The sequence below is a fragment of the Chiloscyllium plagiosum genome, unplaced genomic scaffold, assembly GCF_037043375.1.
Source record: "Chiloscyllium plagiosum isolate Xiang-an unplaced genomic scaffold, Cpla_swu_hap1 HiC_scaffold_46, whole genome shotgun sequence".
NCBI lineage: Eukaryota > Metazoa > Chordata > Chondrichthyes > Orectolobiformes > Hemiscylliidae > Chiloscyllium > Chiloscyllium plagiosum.
In genome coordinates this window covers 60,813,466-60,835,768 of record NW_028270184.1, presented here as the reverse complement: position 1 = coordinate 60,835,768, position 22,303 = coordinate 60,813,466, and the positions used below count along the sequence as shown (strand labels likewise).

The 22,303-nt window shown below is 45.9% G+C and overlaps 1 long non-coding RNA gene across 1 annotated transcript; it reads right to left on the bottom strand.

The window, feature by feature from the left end:
- Nucleotides 1-1,068: 1,068 nt before the first annotated feature.
- On the bottom strand, nt 1,069-22,103 carry LOC148136357 (uncharacterized). Its single transcript, XR_015754559.1, has 3 exons — nt 21,994-22,103; nt 3,761-3,971; nt 1,069-1,161 (listed from the first exon to the last, which is right to left on the bottom strand). It is a non-coding gene; the product is annotated as an uncharacterized LOC148136357 (long non-coding RNA).
- Between the last annotated feature and the right edge of the window lie 200 nt (nt 22,104-22,303).

Genomic DNA, 22,303 nt, shown 5'->3' with positions numbered 1-22,303 from the left:
GGCAGGATCCGAGGAGCCAGAAAATCAATGTTTTGGCAAAAGCCCTTTTCCAGCACCACTCTCATCTAGGCTCTGGTTTCCAGCATCTGCGGTCCTCACTTTTGCACTGCTGGTGATTATATGTTAGCCAAAAGCAAAATGGCGTAATGATAATTTTGATGGTGGGAAGGTTGCTGTGATCACATTTCTGGGTCGGAGAAATGGGGGAAAAAGAACGCTTCACAGCTCACTGAACGAGAACTGAAATGCTGTTAAATCAAACCTCAGACAGGGAGGCAATATTTCCCTGGAGTTTCAGTAACTGGAAAGTGATGGTGTCCGGGACTAGACAGGATTTTGTTTTACAGGAGGTTGAAAGCTTTAAAACTGTTATATTCAGACAGTTCAATTTATTTTCTTTAATTTTATTTGCTGTGCAAACAACTTTTACAACATTTCAAAGTCAAAATGTACAAACCTTGTGTTAAAGATAAATGTTCAATAAAATCCATCAAACCATCCCTCACTAAAAACTGATGTGGAATTGCAATCTCCTGGAGAATCCCTGCCTACTTCTTCCTACCCAGGCTCCATGACTATATACATATCTGGGAGATAGCAGCAGGAGGAGGCCATTCAGCCTTTCAATCCTGCTCCACCATTCAATGGGAAACAGCTGACCATCCAGCCCAGCCTCCTGTTCCTGCTCTGTTTCAATCCCCTTTCATGACTTTACCTCGAAGAACTATATCTAAGTCCTCCTTTGGTTTCACTGCCTTTTGTTCCAGTGATGTTGCTGTGTTAAGGTGTGGGTGTAGGCAGGGGTAATGTGACGGTGCTGCCTCCTGGAGGATGCATTCAGCACCCCTCATCATCCTGCAGTAACATCAACCGGGGTTCAGCAACTAGAGATAGAAAACATTTCCGGGATATGGGCATCACTGACTCAGCCAGCATTTATTCCCCATCTCTAGTTACCCTTGAGAACACGGTAGTGAGCTGCTGTCTTGAACCATTCGCAGCCCATTTGGTGCAGAGAGACCGACAATGCTGGGAGGGAGAGTGTTGCAGGACTTTGGCTGAGTGATTCTCTATCTTTGGTTCTTCAAATGTTGTTAAACTTAATCACAATCTGCACATGATTTTGAGATTTCAGTCTGCAAATCTTCACCATCTCGCACCCTGTATAAAGTAATATGTACAGATTAGAAATTCAGAACAGATAATTCTAATTTCTCTGGAATATTTTTCCCCTTTCTTCCCCCAAAGCTGTAACCCTCCAGCCCACTTACTCTCTCCCACCATTCTGACTCCACTATCCCTAATGTGCACCCTCCCCATTCTCATGGAGTTGTTGACAAACAGATCTATGCCACGACTTCCCGTCCCTGGTTAGACTCTGCACCCTTTCTGGGTTCACTTCCTTTCCCTTCAGTTGCTGCAAGTCAATAATGTAACAGCAGAATGAAACAAAAGGAAACAAAAAGGGAGGTGGCAGATCCTGGACAGAAGAGAAACCTTCAGGCTGGGAGAATGGGTCACATCCTTCTTTGTTTCCCATTGGTCGATTCCCAGCATTACAATAAGTTGGGGATGGAACTTGGTTCCACGTGAGTGTGATGGCACTTTGATCCCCCACAACTGATCAATACTATAAGCAGATGTGCGCCTTCTCCACCCAATCCCAGTGTGAATGCTTTCTGCTGGTTACCCAAAACACATGCTCCAAAACCCATTCACATTCTGTACATGTACAGTACCAGGTTTCCCTGCACACGTGTGATCCCTGCCTCAGGGACTGTGGGAGTTATAGTCCCCATGAAGCCTCTGGAGACCTGTTGCTGGAAAGTGAATGAAAAGTGTGGGGTGGAGGGTGTTGTGTATCCGATCCCCATTCAGACACACAGGACATGTGGGCTGTCACTGGGTTTTACTGAGACATCCGCTTAGAAAATTCGATTTCTGATGTAAGGAATATACATTCAGCCAATTGCGGGGTGGGGAGGTTAATAAGGGGCAGCAAATTTTAAGAGAGGTGGCTCAGTGGCTAGCACTGCTGCCTCACAGCGTCAGAGACCCGGGTTTGATTCCAGCCTTAGGCAACTGTGTGGAGTTTACACATTCTCCCTATGTCTGCGTGGATTTACTCTGGGTGTTCCGGTTTCTTTCCACAGTCCAAAGATGTGCAAGTTTGATGGTTTGGCCATCGTAAATTGCCCACAGGGTCCACGCATGTGCCAGTTAGACAATTAACAACAGGAAATGCAGGGTTACAGGGAATGGATGGGTCTGAATGGGATGCTCACTATAGGGTTGGCGTGGACTCGATGGATGAATACCCTGTTTCTGCACGATAGGAATTCTATTCTATTCTCATGAAGAAGAATGTACCTTCTCAATGTGTTCTGAATCTGTGGAATTCCCTATTCAAAATGCATTGGATACCAGGGCAATGAGCAAACTTAATGAAAAGATACAGATGTTTAAATTGCAATGAGTTGAAAGGTGAGAGAGCGCAGGCAGGAAAATCCAGCTGAGAGCAAGGTGAGCTCAATCATCACCGTATTAAATGGTGGAGATGGTTCGAAGGGCTGATTGCCTCTCCTGTGCCCAGTGCTTATCTTCTTACGGTAATAAGTGGAAAGCTGAATCCAAAACTCACCACCTTCAGAAAATGCAGGATACTCAGGTGGATTAGCGTTCCAAACTTAGATAGTGAGGAAGCGAGTAGGAGATAATGATTTTGCAATTTTAAACTGAGGGGAGACAGTGATTTATGGTGTTCGACTGTGTAGGACATTCACAGCGTCCAGAATACTCTGTTGGGAATATCTATCCTATACTTTACTACAAAGCCAAGGTCTTTGGCAATGAAACCCAAAACACCGCCTCCCCACGTAATCTGAAAAAAGACTTGAGAAGTCTGGTTGAATTTAGAACACAGATGGAAAACGGGAAGATTAAATCCAATCCCAAAATCCTGTGCTTAAACAAAGGAGACAACAATAGGATGAGGCAGGAGTTGGCTAATGTAGACTGGAAGCAAAGACTTTACGGTGGGACAGTTGACAGACAGTGGAGGAATATCAAAGCAATTTTTCAAAGTGCTCAGTAAAAACATATATCAGTGAAAAGGAAGGACTGTCGGAAAAGGAGTAATCTGCCATGGGTGGCTAAGGAAATAATGGAGTCTGTCAAATTGAAATAGAAGGCATACAAATTAGCAAAGACCAAGGAGAAACCAGGAGATTAGAAAAACTTCAAAGATCAACAGAAAGCTTGATGGGATCAGGGATAAAATGTAATGAGTAGCTATTCCCAGGGACAGAATAGCAGTTTACACTGCTGGAGGGGAACCTATTGTGTGGGGAACATATGGCCTTTGTAATTGTTGAAGCACTTAACTGTTACCATAGAGATAATCCTGATCAAGTTAAAAATCACAGCACACTCCAAAAACTTGTATTTCCAAATAAACCTGTTGGACTATAACCTGGTAATGTGTGTTTTTTAACTTTGTTGATCCCATCTCAACCCCGGCTCCTCCACATCAGAATCCCGACAGACAGTCCCACTGAAACTGAAGTGCCTGTCAGATACCTGACTGAGCCACGGTGGCGTGGGGGGAGGGGAGTGTGGTTTAACCACAAAGTGCTGAGCTGAACTAGACTTTTTAACTGCCATTGCAGTGGAGACAATACTGAGAGACAGCGTCCATTCAAAAGCACAAACCACAAAGGTATAAGAATGGGAGCGGCACATCGGACAGGCGGGGAGTTACCTGATGCTGCCTGGAGGTGTTCTGCATGTACACTATCCAGGTAACTGCCATGTTTCATCAATAAAGACTCCAAGAAGACCTCTCAGAATCTGTGCCTAGTTATTGCTATCCAGCAGGGTTCAGGAATATGAGGACACAGCAGTCAGTCTTCACAGTGGAGGATACGAAGACCATGCCAGTAATTGATAAGGAGACTGAGGAAGGTGAGGACCTAGAAACAACAGTTATCATGAAAGAGGTAGAGCTGGGCAAGCTAATGGAGCTAAAGGTAGACAAGTCTCTTTGCCCTGATGGAATACATCCCAAGATACCAACAGAGTTAGGGGAAGAAATAGCAAATGCACTTAGTCATAGAATCCTACAGCAGAGACAGGCCCTTTGGCCCAAACTGGCCCATACTGACCAGAATGTCCATCCACGCTAACCCTATTTCCATGCACTTGGCTCATCTGCTTCTGAAACTTTCCTGTCCATGTATTTCTCCAAATGCCCTTTAGATGTTGTTAACAGACCCGCCTCAACCACTTCCACTGGCAGTTCATTCCATATACATACCACCCTCTGTGTAGAACAGTTGCCCCTCAGCTTCCCTTTTAGTCTTTCTCCTCTAACCTTAAACTGATACCCTCCAGTCCTTAGTTCCCTGGGAAAAAGACTGAGTGCATTCACCTTACCCAGGCCTCTCATGACCTTATACACTTCTTTAATATATTCCCCCTCGGTTTCCTCTGCTATAAACAAAAAAGTCCTCGCTTGTCCAACCTCTCCCTGTAACTCAGACCCCTGAGACCTGGCATCATCCTTGTAAATTTCTTCGGCACCTTTCCAGTTTAAGAACTAAAACCTACACTGCATCCATCACATTTCCCGTGTTTCCCCACGGTGCTGGAACCGACGTGACAACGTCAATGGATTACAATCCATGATCGATAATTCACTCCGTTACAACAATCCCATTTTCACAGCTTTTTCCATGATGCAGGAATCCTTTTGTCTTCTGGTTTCATGGTAAATTGCCCTCATACAAAACCAATCTGTGGCTTAACTGTTCCTGGGAAATGTGCCATGATTTTTTAGACTTTCAAAAACGAAATGAAATTTCTCTCCACAGTCCCCACGCTAACATGGACTTCGCTGTCTCAGTACTTTTTCCAGTCACGCTGACATTTGAAATATTAGTCCACAGGCAGAATGCACACATTTCCTTCCAGATGAAAAGGCCAATGATATCCAGATCGGCACGGATCCAGTAACTATCAAAACTGAACATGAAATTCAATGTGAATTTCTCAACTACAAATTCCCCCTTTCAGTACTCTACAACAGAGAAAACAAAAAGTGCTGGAGATCCTCAGCAGGTCTGGCAGCATCTGAAATGGTGACAGATGCAGGAAACATTGCAGCCTTGAAGAAGTGTTCAGATGATTACACCAGGTACATGCGCTTGATGACCGGTATGGAGAAGATGGGGGCATTGTGTTCAACAGTTTTATACCAGAGACTCTGAACCCATTTTATTCCGTGTTTCTCTGAGATTCCCTCTTTTTAGAAGCAGGCAGGAGTGGGAAGCAGTGGAGAATGTAAATGATGTGCGACCTTCCTAGTGAGAGGATTCGAGTACCGGAGCAGGGATCCCTTTCTGGAAGGGCCTTGGTGAGACCACACCTGGAGTACTGCGTGTACCTTTGTTCCCCTTTCCAAAGGAGAGCTATCCTGGTTATTGAGAGAGAGTAAACGTGGGCCATCAGCCTGACTCCTGCGATGTGTAGATAGTTAAGGGCTGCAGATGCTGGAAGTCAGAGTTTATACAATGTTGATCTGGGGAAGTGCAGCAGGTCAGGCAGCATCAGAGGGGCAGGAAAGTTGATGTTTTGGGTCAGGACACTTTGTCAGACCGGATGAATAGTCCTGACCCGAAACATCAATTTTCCAGCCCCATCGTATCCATGCTGGTCATCAAGCGCCTACTTATTCTAGTCCCACGTTCTGGCACTCCGTGTAACACCTTGGTGTGATCATCTAAACACTTCTTCAAGGCTGCAATGTTTCCTGCATCTGTCACCATTTCAGATGCTGACAGACTTGCTGAGGATGTCCAGCAATTTATGTTCTTATTGCAGATTTCCACCATTTTGGTGAAGCACAAAGTCATCGACATGTATACAGTTCCATATTTTGTTGACTCACATTTCTGAGATGGTAGGACTGATGGCTGAAGAGGGACTCAATCCTCGTTTAATCCTCCTTTTCTTTGGCTTTCTGAGCTGCTGACTACATCACTAATATTCTACCTCCCATTCCCTGACCTGAATCTGACCCATCTAAGCCGACACTTTAGTTCCCAACCCCCTGCCAGACTAGTTAAAACCTCACCAATGGAACTGCAAAAGCCCCCATCAGATTTGTCTCAGCTCTGCCCAGGGGTAACCGGTCAGGCTGGTATAGGACCCACCCAGAAACAGTCCCAGTGCCTGAAAAATCTAAACCTTTCTCTGGTACACCATTTCCCCAGCCACACATCCAGCTGATCTACCCTCTTATTCCTGCTCTCACGAGCACATGGCACTGGGAGTAAGTCTGACATTATTACATTTCAGGAGCTACATTTTAATGCATCTCTGCTCTCCCTATATCTAGCTTTCAGGCCCTCATCCCTCTGTTTAGCGATGTCGTTGGTATCTGTGTATTCCACCACCACGGGCTATTTAACCTCCAGCTCCAGAAAGTCCTGCAGCCGCTCCATGATATTGCGGATCCTAGCTTTATGGAGGTAACATACCATCCTGGATTCATGTCTGTGGTCACAGCAGTGCCCGCCCTAACCCTGAGCATTGAATCCACTGTCACTATAGCCGTGTTTCCTCTCTTTCCTCCCGCTCTTTGCAGCGGAGCTCTCTGTGGTGGCATGACCTTGGCTGGTGCTGATTTCCCGAGAAGCTACCCCACCCATTCCCGCCCTTACAGAATCCCAAGCGGGATACAGTATCTGTATGAGAAGGGGATGACGACTGGGGACTCCTGCATTCCCTTCCTGGGCCTTTTCCTTGATCTGATGGTCACCCATTCCCTTTCTGCCTGTGTAACCCTCACCTGCAGTGTGACTAACTCACTAAACATGCTGTCCATAACATTCTCAGATGCTCCACAGTGAGTCCACTCACAGCTCCAGGTCTGAAAACCAGTTTTCCGGTAACTGCAGATGGACACACTTGCAGCACACATAGCCGTCAGGCACACTGGAAGCGTCCCTTATTTCCCACATTGTACAAGAGGACCACACCACGGGTCTGAGGTGCCCTATCACAACATCTCTCTACATTCATCTCGTTACTCCCATTAAGAAAAGTTAACTGAGTGAGCAACCTTCCTTCACTTCAAACATGTACGTTATAATAAAAAAAATCTTTACTTCAGCAGATATGTCATACTTTAAAAACTTAAATACTCCGCAGGTATCACTGAGAAATTCGCTGTTCCCATTGGGACCGCGTGAATTACTGAATGGCCTGAACTAAACTTGAGTTTCAGCTTCACCTTCTCCCTGCCTCACCTCACTCTGTTTACACCCAACTCCAAAACACTCTCATTGAGCCAAGCAGCACTCTCAGTACAGCCTTGTCATTTTCACTGTCTGCTCACAACTACACTGCCCTCAGCCTCCTGTACTGTTCTAATGCATCTCAATGGGAGCTCAGGAACAGCATCTCATCTTTCAGTTTAGCCCTTTGTAACCCCAGAGTCAACATGGACTTCAGCAGTTTCTGGATGAACAGACAGTTGTCAGTATCTGGAATGTTCCACCTGAAATGTTGCTGGAATTTGAGTCCACAAGGAAATTCAATGAGAAGCTTGCAGGGAATTGGAAGTAGGGAGTTTACAGGTTAACATCATGAAGTGGGTGACTGGGACTAAATCTGGCATTTGGATAAATCTGTGCTCTCTCTCAGGCCAATACCTCCTGCCACAGCTGCAGCGCCAAGAATTGAACACATACCCAAAGGGTGATTTGACCATGAACTTGAACATCTTTCTGCTTTTTGCTTGACAAAACTATTGGTGATATTTCCCAGACTGAACAGACAAACCTTTCTCGTTCCACAGTTAAATGCCAATGATATTCAGATCCTGCTGACTCCGCTGACGGTAGAAACTTGTTTTTGAGATCCCAGTCTCAATTATTCTCAATTAATATCCTATAAAATGAATTCGCAAAACAAAGCTCACAGTCAGTGCAAGGTGTATAGTGAAGGCGAGCACTTCTCTTGGTATGTGTTTGATGTGAAAACACTCCTCTTGAAATCACCCTGCCCCCCCCAAAAGAGGACATGTGCATGCGCCTTGCTGTACCTTGCCCCAAATAAAGATGGCGGCCATAACCCAGGACCTCTCACTGCCTGAGGCCCACAGCTGTTTTCCCCTTTGCTGCAAACGTGGGACCAAGAGTTTCTAATTCAGATTAACGACCTGCACAGAGTGTAACTAAATCCTCCCAGTCTACACTGATACATCTCATCCGGTTTCTGCTGCCACTCTCCCCTTTCCGCCTCCTGCAAACACCAAGGGTCATCACGGGTTCTGTGACCTTTCATCAGAACCGAAGACAGCTGGGAAAAGTAGAATCCCTATAGCGTGGAAACGGGCTCTTCGGCCCAACAATTACACACCCACCCTCCGAAGTTCATCTCACCCAGACCCATTCCCCTCCCTATTACTCTCCATTTCCCCTGCACATCCCTGAACACTACGGGAAATTTAGCTGGGCCAATTCACTGAACCTGCACATCTTTGTACTACAGGAGATAGGGGTTAAAGAGTAAATAATAGGTGGGGACAGAGTGCAAAGAGAGACAGGAACATTTGGAAAGACAAAGGAATGAATAACGATCTGGTGGGAGGGTGGAAAGCTGTTAGTGGAGGAGACAGGAACCTGGTAGCATCTGAGTGGCTGTGGTGGAAATGGTGACTGATGAGTTATATTGTGGCTGCAAAAAGGTCCCGGAGCTTCAAGTTGCCCGTCACTTTAACACACAAGACTGTTCCCTGTCCAACATCTCTGTCTCATGCTTACTGCAGTGTTCCAGTGAAGCTTGATACAAGCTGGCAGAACACTCCAGAACATGCCAAATGGTCTCCTATTTCAAGGACTGCAATTTCCCCTCCCATGTGGTCAACAGTGTCCTCCAGTTTTTCTCCTCCGCTTCTCACACCACTGCCTTTGAACCCCACCCTTCCAACCCCAAGGATGGGATCCCCCCACTCCTCACCTTCCACCCAGATACAACACATCATCCTCTGCCATTTCCACCACCTACAATCAGACCCCACCAGAGATATGTTTCCCTCCCCTCCCCTTTCAGCATTCCACAGAGACCATTCCCTCTGTGACTTCCTCGTTAGGTCCACGCTCCCCACCAACCCATCCTCCACTCGCAGCACCTTCGCTTGCCACTGCAAGTAATGTAAAACCTGTGTCCACACCTCCCCATCACCTCCATCCAAGGCACCAAAGGATCCTCCCACATCCAGCAGAAAATTCCCTGCCCACCCAAACACGTCAACTATTGTGTCCTTTGCCCTCAATGTGGTCTCCTCTACACTGGGGAGTCAGGACGCCAACTTGTGGAATATTTCAGGGAATATTTCTGGGACACATGCACCAACCAACCCCACCGCCTTGTGGCCGACCACTTCGGCTGCATTCCCACCACCGCCACGCTGCCAAGGACATGCAAGTCCTGGGTGTCCTCCACCCCCAAATCCAAGCCACCCGACGCCTGGAGGAAGAACACCTCATCTTCTACCTTGGAACCTTTCAACCACACGGCATAAAGGTTTCCTCATCGCCTCTCCCCCACCTTATCACAGATTCAACCCTCCAACTTGGCACTGGCCTCCTGAACTGTCCCACCTGTCCATCTTCCTTCCCAATTATCCATTCCACCCTCTCACCACTACCCCGTCTACATCTACCTAGTCTCATCGTAGCTCCCTTCCCCCAATCCCAAACACCTCTCCCTATTTATCTCTCAGCCCTCTTCCCCCAACTCCCACATTTCTGATGAAGTGCTTACATGCCCAATATGTCAATTCTCCTGCTCCTTGGATGCTGCCTGACCTGCTGTGCTTTTCCAGTGCCACACTTTAACACAAGCTGGAAGAACAACACCTCATCTCCCAGTCGGGGACCCTGCCATCCTCTGGCTTCAACATCAAATTCAATAATTTTAGGTCCTGAACTCTCCCACGTCCTAGTGTCTTTGCCCCTTACCCCACACACCAGGCCTTGTTATTACATAGCCTGGCATTACACACTACCTATGGTTAGCCACTAACAGTCCCCATAAACAGCTATTCACCCTCCCCCCCCCCCCCTCCCGCCCGCGCCCCAGCCAAATCGTTATCTACTCTTTTGTCCAACTGCTCTTATCTCTCTCTTTGGACTCTATCCCCCCCTATCATTTACTCCTTAACACCTTCCTTCTGCATAAAAAACCAACATTTCTTTCTCAGTAGCATCAGTTCCTGAGGATGTGTCACCGAATCCAAAATGCGAACCGATTTCACTTCACAGATGCTGCCAGATCTGCTGAGCTTTTCCAGTACTTTCAGTTGTTGTGTGTGATTTACAGCATCCACAGTTCTTTCAATTTATCCGGAGTATCTAATTCAGGTCCAGCAGACTGAAACAGTGTTTATCAACCCTCCCAGTCCACACTAACTCCACCTCTCTCCCAGTCTCTGCTGTCTCTCCCACTCCCTTCACACTCACTGAGTCCCCCCTCACAGTGACACTGCGCCTGCAAGGCTGATGGCCATGTGTTGGCCTGCTGGACCCACCCCTCATTCACTCCCATTGGCTGGAGGATCACGCCAACTCTCCTATTGGTCTGAAGCTGTGTCAATCAGCCAGGCCCCATTGTGACCTGAGTGGTGGGATCCTCCCAGGTGCATCAGAGGCTGAGGGGTCACCTCATAGAGGTTTATAAAATCAGGAGGGGCATGGGTAGGATAAATAGACAAGGTCGTTTCCCTGGAGTGGGGGAGTCCAGAGCGAGAGGGCATAGATTTAACATGAAAGGGGAAGAATTTAAAATGGATCAGAGGGGCAATTTTTTTTCCCACCGAGGTTGGTGCGTGTATGAAATCTTCTGTGGGGAAGTGGAGGATGTTGGTACAATTATACCATTTGGCATCTGGATGGGTATACGAATAGGAGGGGTGTACAGTGATATGTGCCAAGTGTTGGCAAATGGGACTTACATTCGGTTGGGATATCTGGTCAACATGGACCAGTTTAACCGAAGGGTGTATTTTCATGCTGTACATATCTACAGCTCTGCCCTGTGATGAGCTTCATCATTCACAGTGAATGAGGCAGTATCACAGAGCACAGGGGCTGGGAGCTATTCAGCCTATTGGGGCTGTACTCTCTCCCTCTGGAGATGGTACCAGTCAGTTCCAACTCACCTCCCATTTGTACATAGCCTTCCAAATCCTTCCTTAAAAAGTTAAATTTCAAATTTGTTTTGACAATAGCTACTGAATCTGTATTCAGCTGTCTTTCAAACTGTTCCAGATGCTCAGAACTTAGTGAGTAAAATAATCTTCACATTTTTAACCTGCATTATTTGCCAGTTACTGAAAATAGTTACTAAAAATTGTGACGTTAAAAATCTCTCACTCTGTCTCTCTATAAATGAAATATCCTGGAAACAAATCAACTCCTGGTCGAAATCACTGCTTATCCTTCTCAGCTCCAAGGAGAATTGTCTGACCTTCTGCTAACTCTCCATAAAAGAGAAACCTACCTTAATTTTATTTTATTAGTGTCGTAGAGATGTACAACACAGAAACAAACCCTTCAGTCCAAATTGTCCATGCCGACCAGATATCCTAAATTAATCTCGTCCCATATGCCAGCACTTGGCCCATAACCTTCTAAACCTTTCCCAATCACATATCCAATGAGATGCCTTTTAAATGTTGTAACTGTACCAGCCTCCACACTTTCTCTGGCAGCTTATTCCATACACGTATCACGTTCAGCTTGAAACTTTGCCCCTAATATCCCTTTTCAATCTTTTCCCTCACGCCTGTGCTTTCTAGTTTTGGACTCACCGAAACAGGAATAAAACCCTAGTTGTTTACCTTATCCATGAACCTCACGATTTTATCAACCTCTATGGTCACCCCTCAGCATCCGATTCTCCAGTGAAAACAGCCTCAGCCTATTCAGCCTCTCCCTATAGCTCAATCCCTCAACCCTGGAAACATCTTTACACATCTTTTCTGAATCCTTTCAAGTTTCCCAATATCATTCCGATAGTGGGGAGACCAGGACTGAAAGCAGAATTCCAGAAGTGACTGAATCAATGTCCTGTACAGCCGCAAAATGACGTCACAACTCCTGTACTCAATGCACTGACCGATAAAGGCAAGAATACTAAACACCTTCTTCACTACCCAGCTATCTATGATTCCACTTTCAAGGAACTGTGAACCTGCACTCCAAGATCTCTTAGTTCAGCAACACTGCCCAGGACCTTCCCATTAAATGTAGAAGTCCGGCCCTGATTTGCTTTTCCAAAATACAGAACCTCACATTTATCAAAATTAAACTTCATCTGCCACTCCTCAGCCCATTTGATCGGAGTCTCATTGTACTCTGAGGTAACTTTACTGTCCACTGCACCTCCAATTTTGGTGTCTATTGTAAACCTACTAACCATAGCTCCTATATTCACATGGAAATTATTGATATAAATGACAAAAAGCAGTGGACCCAGCACCCAGTCTGACAGCATTTTGCTCACCACAGGCTTCCAGTTCTAAAAGCACCCTCCACCAAGACACTGACTGCTCAGCAACGTTAGAGCTCATGGAATACAGGGAGAACTAGCCAATTGGGATCCAGAACTCGCTCAAAGGCAGAAGACAGAGTGGTGGTGGAAGGTTGATTTTCAGACTGGAGGCCTGTGACCAGTGGAGTGCCACAAGGGTCGGTGCTGGATCCACTATTTTTCGTCATTTGTATGAATGACTTGGATGTGAACATAGCAGGCATAGTTAGTGAGATGACACCAAAGTTGGAGGTGTAGTGGACAGTGAAAACAATTACGTCAGAGTACAACGGGATCTTGATCAGATGAGTGAATGGGCTGAGGAGTGGCATTTGGGGAAATCAAATCTTAGCAGGACTTATACACTTAATGGAAAGGTCCTGAGGAGTGTTACTGAACAAAGAGACCTTGGAATGCAGGTTCATAGCTCCTTGAAAGTGGAGCCGCAGGTAGATAGGATAGTGAAGGCGGCATATGGTTAGAACATTAAGTACAGGAGTTGGGAGGTCATGTTGTGGCTGTACAGGGCATTGGTGAGGTCACTATTGGAATATTGCGTACAAATCTGGTCTCCTTCCCATTGGAAGGATGTTGTGAAACTTGAAAGGGTTCAGAAAAGATTTACAAGAAAGTTACCAGGATTGGAGGATTTGAGCTCAGCTGGGGGTTGAATAGATTTTGAATAGACTGGGGCTATTTTCCCTGGAGCGTCGGAAGCTGAGAGGTGAGCTTATAGAGGTATATAAAATCATGAGGGGCATGGATAGGATAAATAGACAAAGTCTCTTCCCTGGGGTGGTGGATCCCAGCACTAGAGGGCATAGGTTTAGGGTGAGAGGGGAAAGACTTTAAAGAGACTTGTGGGGCAACGTTTTCACAGAGGGTGGTACGTGTATGGAATGAGCTGCGAGAGGAAGTGGTGGAGGCTGGACGAATGCAACATTTATAAGGCATCTTGATGGGTATATGAATAGGAAGGTTATGGGCCAGGTGCAGGCAGGTGGGACTACATTGCGTTGGGATATCTGGTCAGCATGTACTGGTTGGACCGAAGGGTCTCTGCTTCTGTGTTGTACATCTATGACTCTTTGATCTTCCAGCCAATTTTGTATCCAAATAGCTCGTTCCGCCTGTATTCTATGGTGTTGAACTTGCTAACCAGTCTATTACGTGGAGCCTTGTGTCTTTCTCAAGTCCAAGTTAATGACTTCCATGCACAAAGCCATGCTGACTATCCCTAATCTTTTCTTGCCTTTCCAATGACATGTAAATTCTGTCCCTGAGAATCCCTTCCAACAACTTGCCTGCCACTGACTTCAGGCTCACCGGTCTATAGTTCCCTGGCTTTTCCTTACTACCTTTCTCAAATAATGATTTGGAGATGCCGGTGTTGGACTGGGGTGTACAAAGTTAGAAATCACACAACACCAGGTTATAGTCCAAACGGTTTAATCGGAAGCACACTTCCAATTAAACCTGTTTGACTATAACCTGGTGTGTGCTTTTTAACTTTCTCAAATAATGGCACCCATCTTCCAGCAGCTTGTCTGTGGAAATCGATGATACAAATATCTCAGCGAGGGGCCCAGCAATCACTTCCCTGGCTTCCCACAAAGTTCTGGGATACACCTGCTCAGATTCCTGGGATTTATCCACTTTTCTGCTTTTTAAGACATCCAGTACCTCCTCCACTATAATATGAACAATTACCAAGTTATCACTATTTATTTCTCTAAACTCTCTAGCTTCCATATCATTTTTCAGTAAAAACTGATGTGAAATACTGACAGAATCTCTCCCACCGCCTGCGGTTCCATAGACAGCCTTACTGATTTTTGAGGGTTGCTATTCTCTGCCTGGTTTCTCTTTTGTCCATTGTATATTTGTCGAATCTCTTTGGATTCTCCTGAAATCAATTTCCCAAGCTATCTCATGTCCTCTTTTTGCTCTCCTGGTTTCCCGAGAGTATACTCCTCTAGGGAGTCACACAAACACAGCTCTCCATACCTGCCATATCCCTCCTTCATTTTCTTGACCAGAGTCTCAATTTCTCTAGTCATGCAGCATTCTCTACACCTACCAGCCTTGGCCTTAACAGGAAAATACTGTGTCTGTACTCACATTATCACAGGCGTATGGAGGCATTGGCAGATGTGGACATCAAAACAATCAATCATTCTCAGTAAAGAGGTACTGTTGAAAAAGCTAAGAGCCCAAAGGTAGATGGGTCTCCTGGCCCTGATAGAATGCATCCCAGAGATGGCGGGGGAAAATAGCAAATGCTCTTGTGATTATTCACTAAAATTTGTTCGACTCTGGGACAGTTCCGACAGATTGGCAAGCTGCAAACGTGATGCCACCTATTCTAAAAAACATGCATAGGGTGCTGGTGAGGCCATACCTGGAGTACTGTGTACAGGTTTGGTCTCCTTACTTCTGCAAGGATGTACTGGCACTGGAGGGAGTGCAGATGAGGGTCACTAGTTTGGGCCTGGAGTTGAGAGGGTTGGTGTATGTGGAGAGATTTAGGACTGAGTTCAGGAGGAACTTCTGCAGCTAAAGGGTTGTGAATCTGTGGAATTTGCTGCTGAGTAAAGCAGCTGAGGCTTTCATCTTGAATGACTTTAAGGCAAAAGGTAGATTTCTGAACAGGAAAGCAATTAAGGGTTACAAGTAAGAGCAGGAAAGTGGAGCTGAGGCCATGAAAAGATCAGCCCTGGTCTTATTGAATGGCAGAGCAGGCTTGAGGGGCCAGATTGCTTCCTCCTGCTCCTCTTCCTTATGTTCTTATGCTCCCCCTTTACAGACATCCCTTTCCCTGGAAATAACCTGCCGCAAACAAATTTTGCAAGTTCTTACCTTGTGCCATCACAATTGTCCAATTTGTCCCTACCTATTAGATCTGGTCTATTATTTTCTGAAACTATTTTAAAGCTAGTAGAATTATCAGAGAATCCAGACAGCGTGGAAGCGGGCCATTCAGCCCATCACATCCACACTGAACATCAGAGCCTTCTACCCTACCCCTATAACGTTGCAATTCCAATGAGCAATCCACCTGGCCAGCACATCCCTGAACACTATGGGCAATTCAGCGTGGAGAACCCACCCATCCTACACATCTTTGGACTTTCGGAGGAAACCAGAGCAACCAGACGAAACCCAAGCAGACAACCACAACAAGGTGATCATCCCTTTCTTATTTCCCAGTTCCATCCAAATAACTTCACTGGAAATACTCCCAATAATATCCTCCCTGAGCACAACCATAAAGGTATCCCTAATCCAAAATACCATTCTGCCTCCTCTCGTCCCCCTTTCTGTCCTTCCCATTGCATCTATACCCTAGAACATTAAGCTGCCAGTCCTATCCATCACTGAGCCACGTTTCTGTAATATCCATGATATCCCAGTTCCATGTTCAAAACCATATCCTCAGCTCATCTGCCTTCCCTGTCGGGCCTCTTGCACTGAAATAAATGCAGTGAAACTGCTCTGTCCCACCTCGTTCTGTGCCTTGCCCTTGCCTGCCTTGACTGTCTAACTTCTCAACTGTACTAGCCTCAGACACACCTCTTCTCTCACTATCTCTTTAGGTTTACCCCCCACTCCCTCACTGGTTTAATGCCTCCTGAGTAGCACCAGCAAATCTCCCTGCCTGGATATTAGACACCTTCCAATTCAGGTACAATCCATCCTTATGCACGTCAATTCTACCCCAGCAGAGATTCCAATGATCCAAACATGGCAATCCTTCTCCCCTGCACCAGATCCTTAGCCACACATTCATCTGCTCTATCCTGCTATTCCTACTCTCACTAGCATGCGGCACAAAGAGTTATCCAGATATTACTACCCACGAAGACCTACTTTTTATCCTCCAGGATAATTTGCTATATTCTCTCGTCAGGACCTTATCCTTTCCTCTTCCGATGTCATTGGTACTAATGTACAATGAGCTCCCACTGATCATACTCCCTTTTGAGAATACTCTGCTCCCTCTCCAAGACATCCTTGTCCCTGGCACCAGGGAGGTACCACCCATTCTGATGTCTCACTGTCAGCTGCAGAAACGGCAGTCTGTGCCCTATACCAGAGAATCCCCTATCACCATCGATCACCAGGAACCTCATATACCTCACATTACATTGGAGCCAGTCTCTGTACCAGTACCTTGCTTGTCAGTGCGATATGCCCCTGAGAGTGTGACCTCCGACGCTTTCCGAAACAGTGTACTTGTTTGAGATCAATCAGCCGGGCCCCATTGTGAGGTAAGTGGTGGGATCCTCTCTCTCTCTGCCCTGTGATGAGTTTCATCATTCACAGTGAATGGGGCAGTATCACAGAGCACAGGGGCTAGGGGCTATTCAGCCCATTGGGACTGTACTCTCTCCCTCTGGAGATGCTGCAAATATGTCCCAACTCCCCTCTCACTTGCCCAAAGCCCACTAAGTCTCTCCTTAAAAAGTAAAATTATAAATCTGCTTGAGAACACCTGCTGAATCTGTGTCCAGCTGCCGTTCAGCCTATTCCAGGTGCGCAGAACTTACTGAGTGAAATAATGTTCCCATTTTCACTCTGCATTAATTGCCAGTTACCTGAAAGTAGTTACGAAAAATTGTGATCGTGCTTACAATTCCTCTCTCTCTGCAAATTAATTGTTTGGAAACAAATCTGCACTGGTCCAAATCACTGCTTAACCGTCTCAGCTCCAAGGACAATTATCTGTGCTTCTGCTAGCTCTCCACAAAAGAGGAACACATTTAATTTATTAGTGTCATAGAGATGGACAGCACAGAAACAGACCTTCGATCCAATTCGTTCATGCCGACTCGGAATCCTAAACTACTGGTGTCCCATTTGCCAGCTATTGGGCCCTATCCCTCAAAACCCATCCCATGCATGGATGCCTTTCAAATGTTGTAATGGTATCAGTCTCCACTTCTTCATCTGGCAGCTCATTCCACACACACACCACACTCAGCTTGAAAACGTTGCCCCTCAGATCCCTTTTAAATCTTTGCCTTCTCAACTTAAGCCCATGTGCTCTTGTTTTCGACCCACCTCACCTGGGGGGGGGGGGGGGGGGGGGAGACCCCGGCTGTTCACCGTATCCATGCCCCTCATGATTTATAAATCTCCATAAAGTCACCTCTGTCTTTGACTCTTCAGGGAAAATAGCCCCAGTCTCTCCCTGTAGCCCAAATCCTTCAAACCTGGCAATGTTTTTGCAAATCTTGTCTGACTCCTTTCAAGTTTCATAACATCCTTCCCAGATCAGGGATATTCGAACTGAAAGCAGAATTCCTGAAATGGCTTAATCAATGTCCTGTGAAGCCACAATATGACGTCCCAGCTTCCGTATTCAACGCATTGACCAATACATATAAGCATACCATACACCACCATCACTAGTCTGCCTACCTGCGACTCTACTTTCAAGGAACAATGAACCTGAACTCCAAGGTCTCTTTGTTCAGCAACACTCCCCAGGACTTTACCATTAAGTGCATAAGTCCTGTCCTAATTTGGCTTTCCAAAATACAATAGCTCACATTTATCTAAATTGAACTCAGTCTGCCATTTTTCGTTCCAATGGCCCATCTGATCAAGATCCTGTTGTATTCTGAACTAACTTTCTACACTGCCCACTACCCCTCCAATTTTAGTGCCTTCTGACCATATCTCATATATTCACATCCAAGTCATTTATTGAAGGCCCCAATATCCATTGCTGCAGCACACTGCTGCTCACAGGCCTCCAGTCCACAAAGCAACCCAACATCACCACTCTCTGTCTCCTACCTTCAAGCCAGTTTTGTATATCAATGGCTCGTACTCCCAGCATTCCATGTTATCTAACCTTGCTCACCAGTCTCCTTTGTGGAACCTTGTTCAATGGCCATGGAGACAACGTTCACAGGCTGCCATCATCAATCATCTTTGTCACTTCTTCAAGAAAAAAACACACTCAAGTTAGTGAGACACGATTTTGCACAAACAAAGCCACTTTAACTCTCCCTAATCATTTCCAAATACACGTATATCCTGTCCTTTAGAATCCCTTCCAACAACTTGCCTGCCACTGACTTCAGGCTCACTTTTCTCTTGTTCCATGGCCTCTCCTTACCACCTTTTTAAAAATAATGGCACCTCACCTGTCGCTATCAATGATACAAATATCTCAGGAGAGGCCCAACAATCTTAATGGAGGACAGAGGGGGTTATGGAGGATATTCAAGAGGTTTGTGCCCTTGGCAGCTCCAATCGTGGAGTGATGTCGGTGGGGAATAGCTGTCAACGGAGACAATTAATGGTTAATCGTGGGTAGTGTGTAATGGCAGGCAATGTGATAAAACAATGTGTGTGAGTTAAGGGTTGGAGGGGTGGGGTTCAAGGGCAGTGGTGTCAGAAGTGGAGGAGATACACTGGAGGGCATTGGAGTCGACCACATGAGAGGAGAAATTGCAGTCCTTGAAATATGGTCCATTTGGTATGTTCTGGAGTGTTCTGCCAGCTTGCATCAAGCTTCACTGGAACACTGCACCTAAGCATGAGACAGATGGTGGCCAGGGAACACGCTCGTGTGTTAAAGTGGCAGGCAACCGGAGGCTCAGGGTCTTTTGTGGCCTGAGAGGGAGCACAGATTGATCCAAATTGCACTTCATTTCTTTGTAGGAACTGTCAGATTTAGTCCCAATCACCCACTTCATAATGTTAACCTGTAAAATCCTTATGGACTCAAATCCTAGCACGTTTTCAGGTGGAATGTTCCAGATTCTGATAATTCTGTTCATTGAGAAAAATGATCCCTTTTAAATCTTTTCCCACTCATCTTAAGCCTGTGTTCTCTAGTTCTGAACCCACAGAACCTGGGAAAAAGTCCCTGACTGCTCACCTTATCCAGGTCCATCATGATTTTATAAACATTTATAAGGTCACCTCTCAGTCTCTAACTTTCCAGGGAAAATAGTCCCAGCCTATTCAGCATTTCCCAATAGCTAAACCCGTCCAACCCTGGCAAAGTCCTTGCAAACATTTTCTGAAACCTTTGAAGTTTCACAACATCGTTCCGAGAACAGGGAGATTGGAACTGAAAACAGAATCCCAGAAGAGCATTAATCAATGTCCTGCACAACCACAATATGACGTCACAACAGCTGCATTCAATGCATTGACCAATATCGGGGAGTGTACCAAACACTGCATTCACTACCCCGCCTACCTGTGACTCGACTTTCAAGGAACTATGAACCTGCACTCCAACGTCTCTTTGTTCAGCAACACTCCCCAGGACTTTAGCATTAAGTGTACAGGTCCTGCCCTGATTTGACTTTCCGAAATCCAACAGCTCACATTGGTCTAAATTGAACTCCATCTGCCATTCCTTGCGCCATTGGCCCATCTGATCAAGATCCTGTTGCATTCTGAACTAACCTTCTTCACTGTCCACTACACCTCCAATTTTGGTGCCTTCTGCAAACCGACTGACCATACCTTACACATTCACATCCAAGTCAATATCGATCCTTGTAGCACACTGCTGCCCACAGGCCTCCAGTCCGCAAAGCAACCCTCCATCACCACCCTCTGTCTCCTACCTTCAAGCCAGTTTTGTATCCAAATGGCTTGCTCTCCCTGCATTCCATGTTATCTAACCCTGCTAACCAGTCTGCTTTGTGGAACATGGTTGAATGTCCACATAAACAACATTCACCGCCTGGCTTCATCAATTTTCTTTGTCACTTCAAAACATTCAGTTAAGTTAGTGAGACACAATTGTGCATGTACAAAGCCACATTGACTCTCCCTAATCATTCCTTACCTTTCCAAATAGATGGATATCCTGTCCCTCAGAATCCCTTCCAACAACTTGCCTGCCACTGACTTCAGGCTCACTGTTCTCTTGTTCCATGGCCTCTCCTTACCACCTTTTTAAAATAATGGCACCTCACCTGTCGCTATCAACGATACAAATATCTCAGGAGAGGCCTTACAACCACTTCTAGATTTCCAGAAAGTTCTGGGATACACGTGATCAGGTCCCAGGACTTTATCAACCTTGATGCCATTTAAGACATCCAGTACCACCTCCTCTGTAACATGGAGACTTTTCAAGTTATCTCTGTTTATTTCTCCAAACTCTCGAGTTTCCATATCCTTCTCCAGTAAAAAATGACATGAAATATTTGCACATCTTTCCCACTCCCTGTGGTTCCATAGACAGCCTTGTTGATCTTTAAGGTGTCCTATTCTCTGGTCCAGTTAATCTTTTGTCTGTGATATATTTGTTTAATCTCTTTGGATTCGACTTAAACCAGTGCCTGAAGCTATTGAATGTCTTCTTTTTGCTCTCCTGATTTCCCTCAAGTATAAAAGCGTGGTCCTGTACTCCTAATTCCTCTGCCTCTGCCATATCTGCTCCCAGGAGGAGCAATTCCACCCCAGGTCATCCCAGAAAGGCCTCCTGCTTCAAAGACCACAATTTCCCTCTCACTTGATCAACAATGCCCTCCAATGCATACCCTCCACTTCCTGCACCTCCACCTTTATCCCACCACTTCAACCACAATAAGATTATAACCCTGCAATCTTCACCTTCCACCCCACTAATCTCCAGATACAGTGCATTAACCTCTGTTATTTCTGCTGCCTAAAGTCGGATCCCACCACCACAGACATATTTCCCTCTCCACCCCTATCTGCGTTCCACAGAGACCATTCCCTCAGCAACACCCTTGTTAGGCCCACCCCCTCCCACCAAACCATGCTCCACACCCTTTAACCTCCCTTGCCGCCACGGGAGATGTAAAACATGCGGCCACACCTCCCTCTGACCTCTGTCCAAGACCCGAAAAGTATCTTTTCACATCAGGCAGAGATTTCTCTGCACATCCCAAAACCTCATCTACTGCATCTGGACACTATGGGAAATTTAACATGGTTCATCCCATTAACCTACACATCTTTGGACTGTGGGAGCAAACTGGAACACCCGAAGGAAACCCTCATAGACACTGGGGAGAACGTGCCAACTCCAACACAGAGTCGCCTGAGGCTGGAATCAAACCCAGGTCCCTGGTGCTGAGGAAGCAGCGCTAACCACTAAGCCACAAGATCTTTGGTGCTGATGTGCTGCCCCACTGATAACTCAGTCACTCACCCTGCCTCATTTTCTAAGTGGCAGTGATGATGGAGTGAAATTATCGCTAGACTGTTAATCCCGAGAACCAGATAACGTTCTGGGGACATGGGTTTGAATCCCATCACGGCAGATTTTGGAACGTGAATTCAATAAATATCTGGAAAAATTAATTTTGTGACGACAATGAATCCATTGTCAATTGTTGGGAAATCCCATCTGCCTTTAGGGAAGGAAAATGCCATCCTTACCTGGTCTGGTCTGCATGTGACTCCAGACCTATAGCAACGTGGTTGATTCTTAACTGCCCTCTAGTTAAACGAAGCAATAAATGCTGGACGAGCCAGTGACAGCCTCATCCTGTGAATGAATAAAGAAAACAGGTCAAGTTTTGTTCCTTCTCTAGTAGGTACATCCTACAAACTGAATCTGAAATGTTCTCGTACACACTGAACAAATACCTTTCCATCCAAGCCCTTAACACTACAGCACTCCGAGGCCATGTTGGTAAAGTTAAAACCCCTTATCATTGCATCCATATTATTCTTACAGATAACTGAG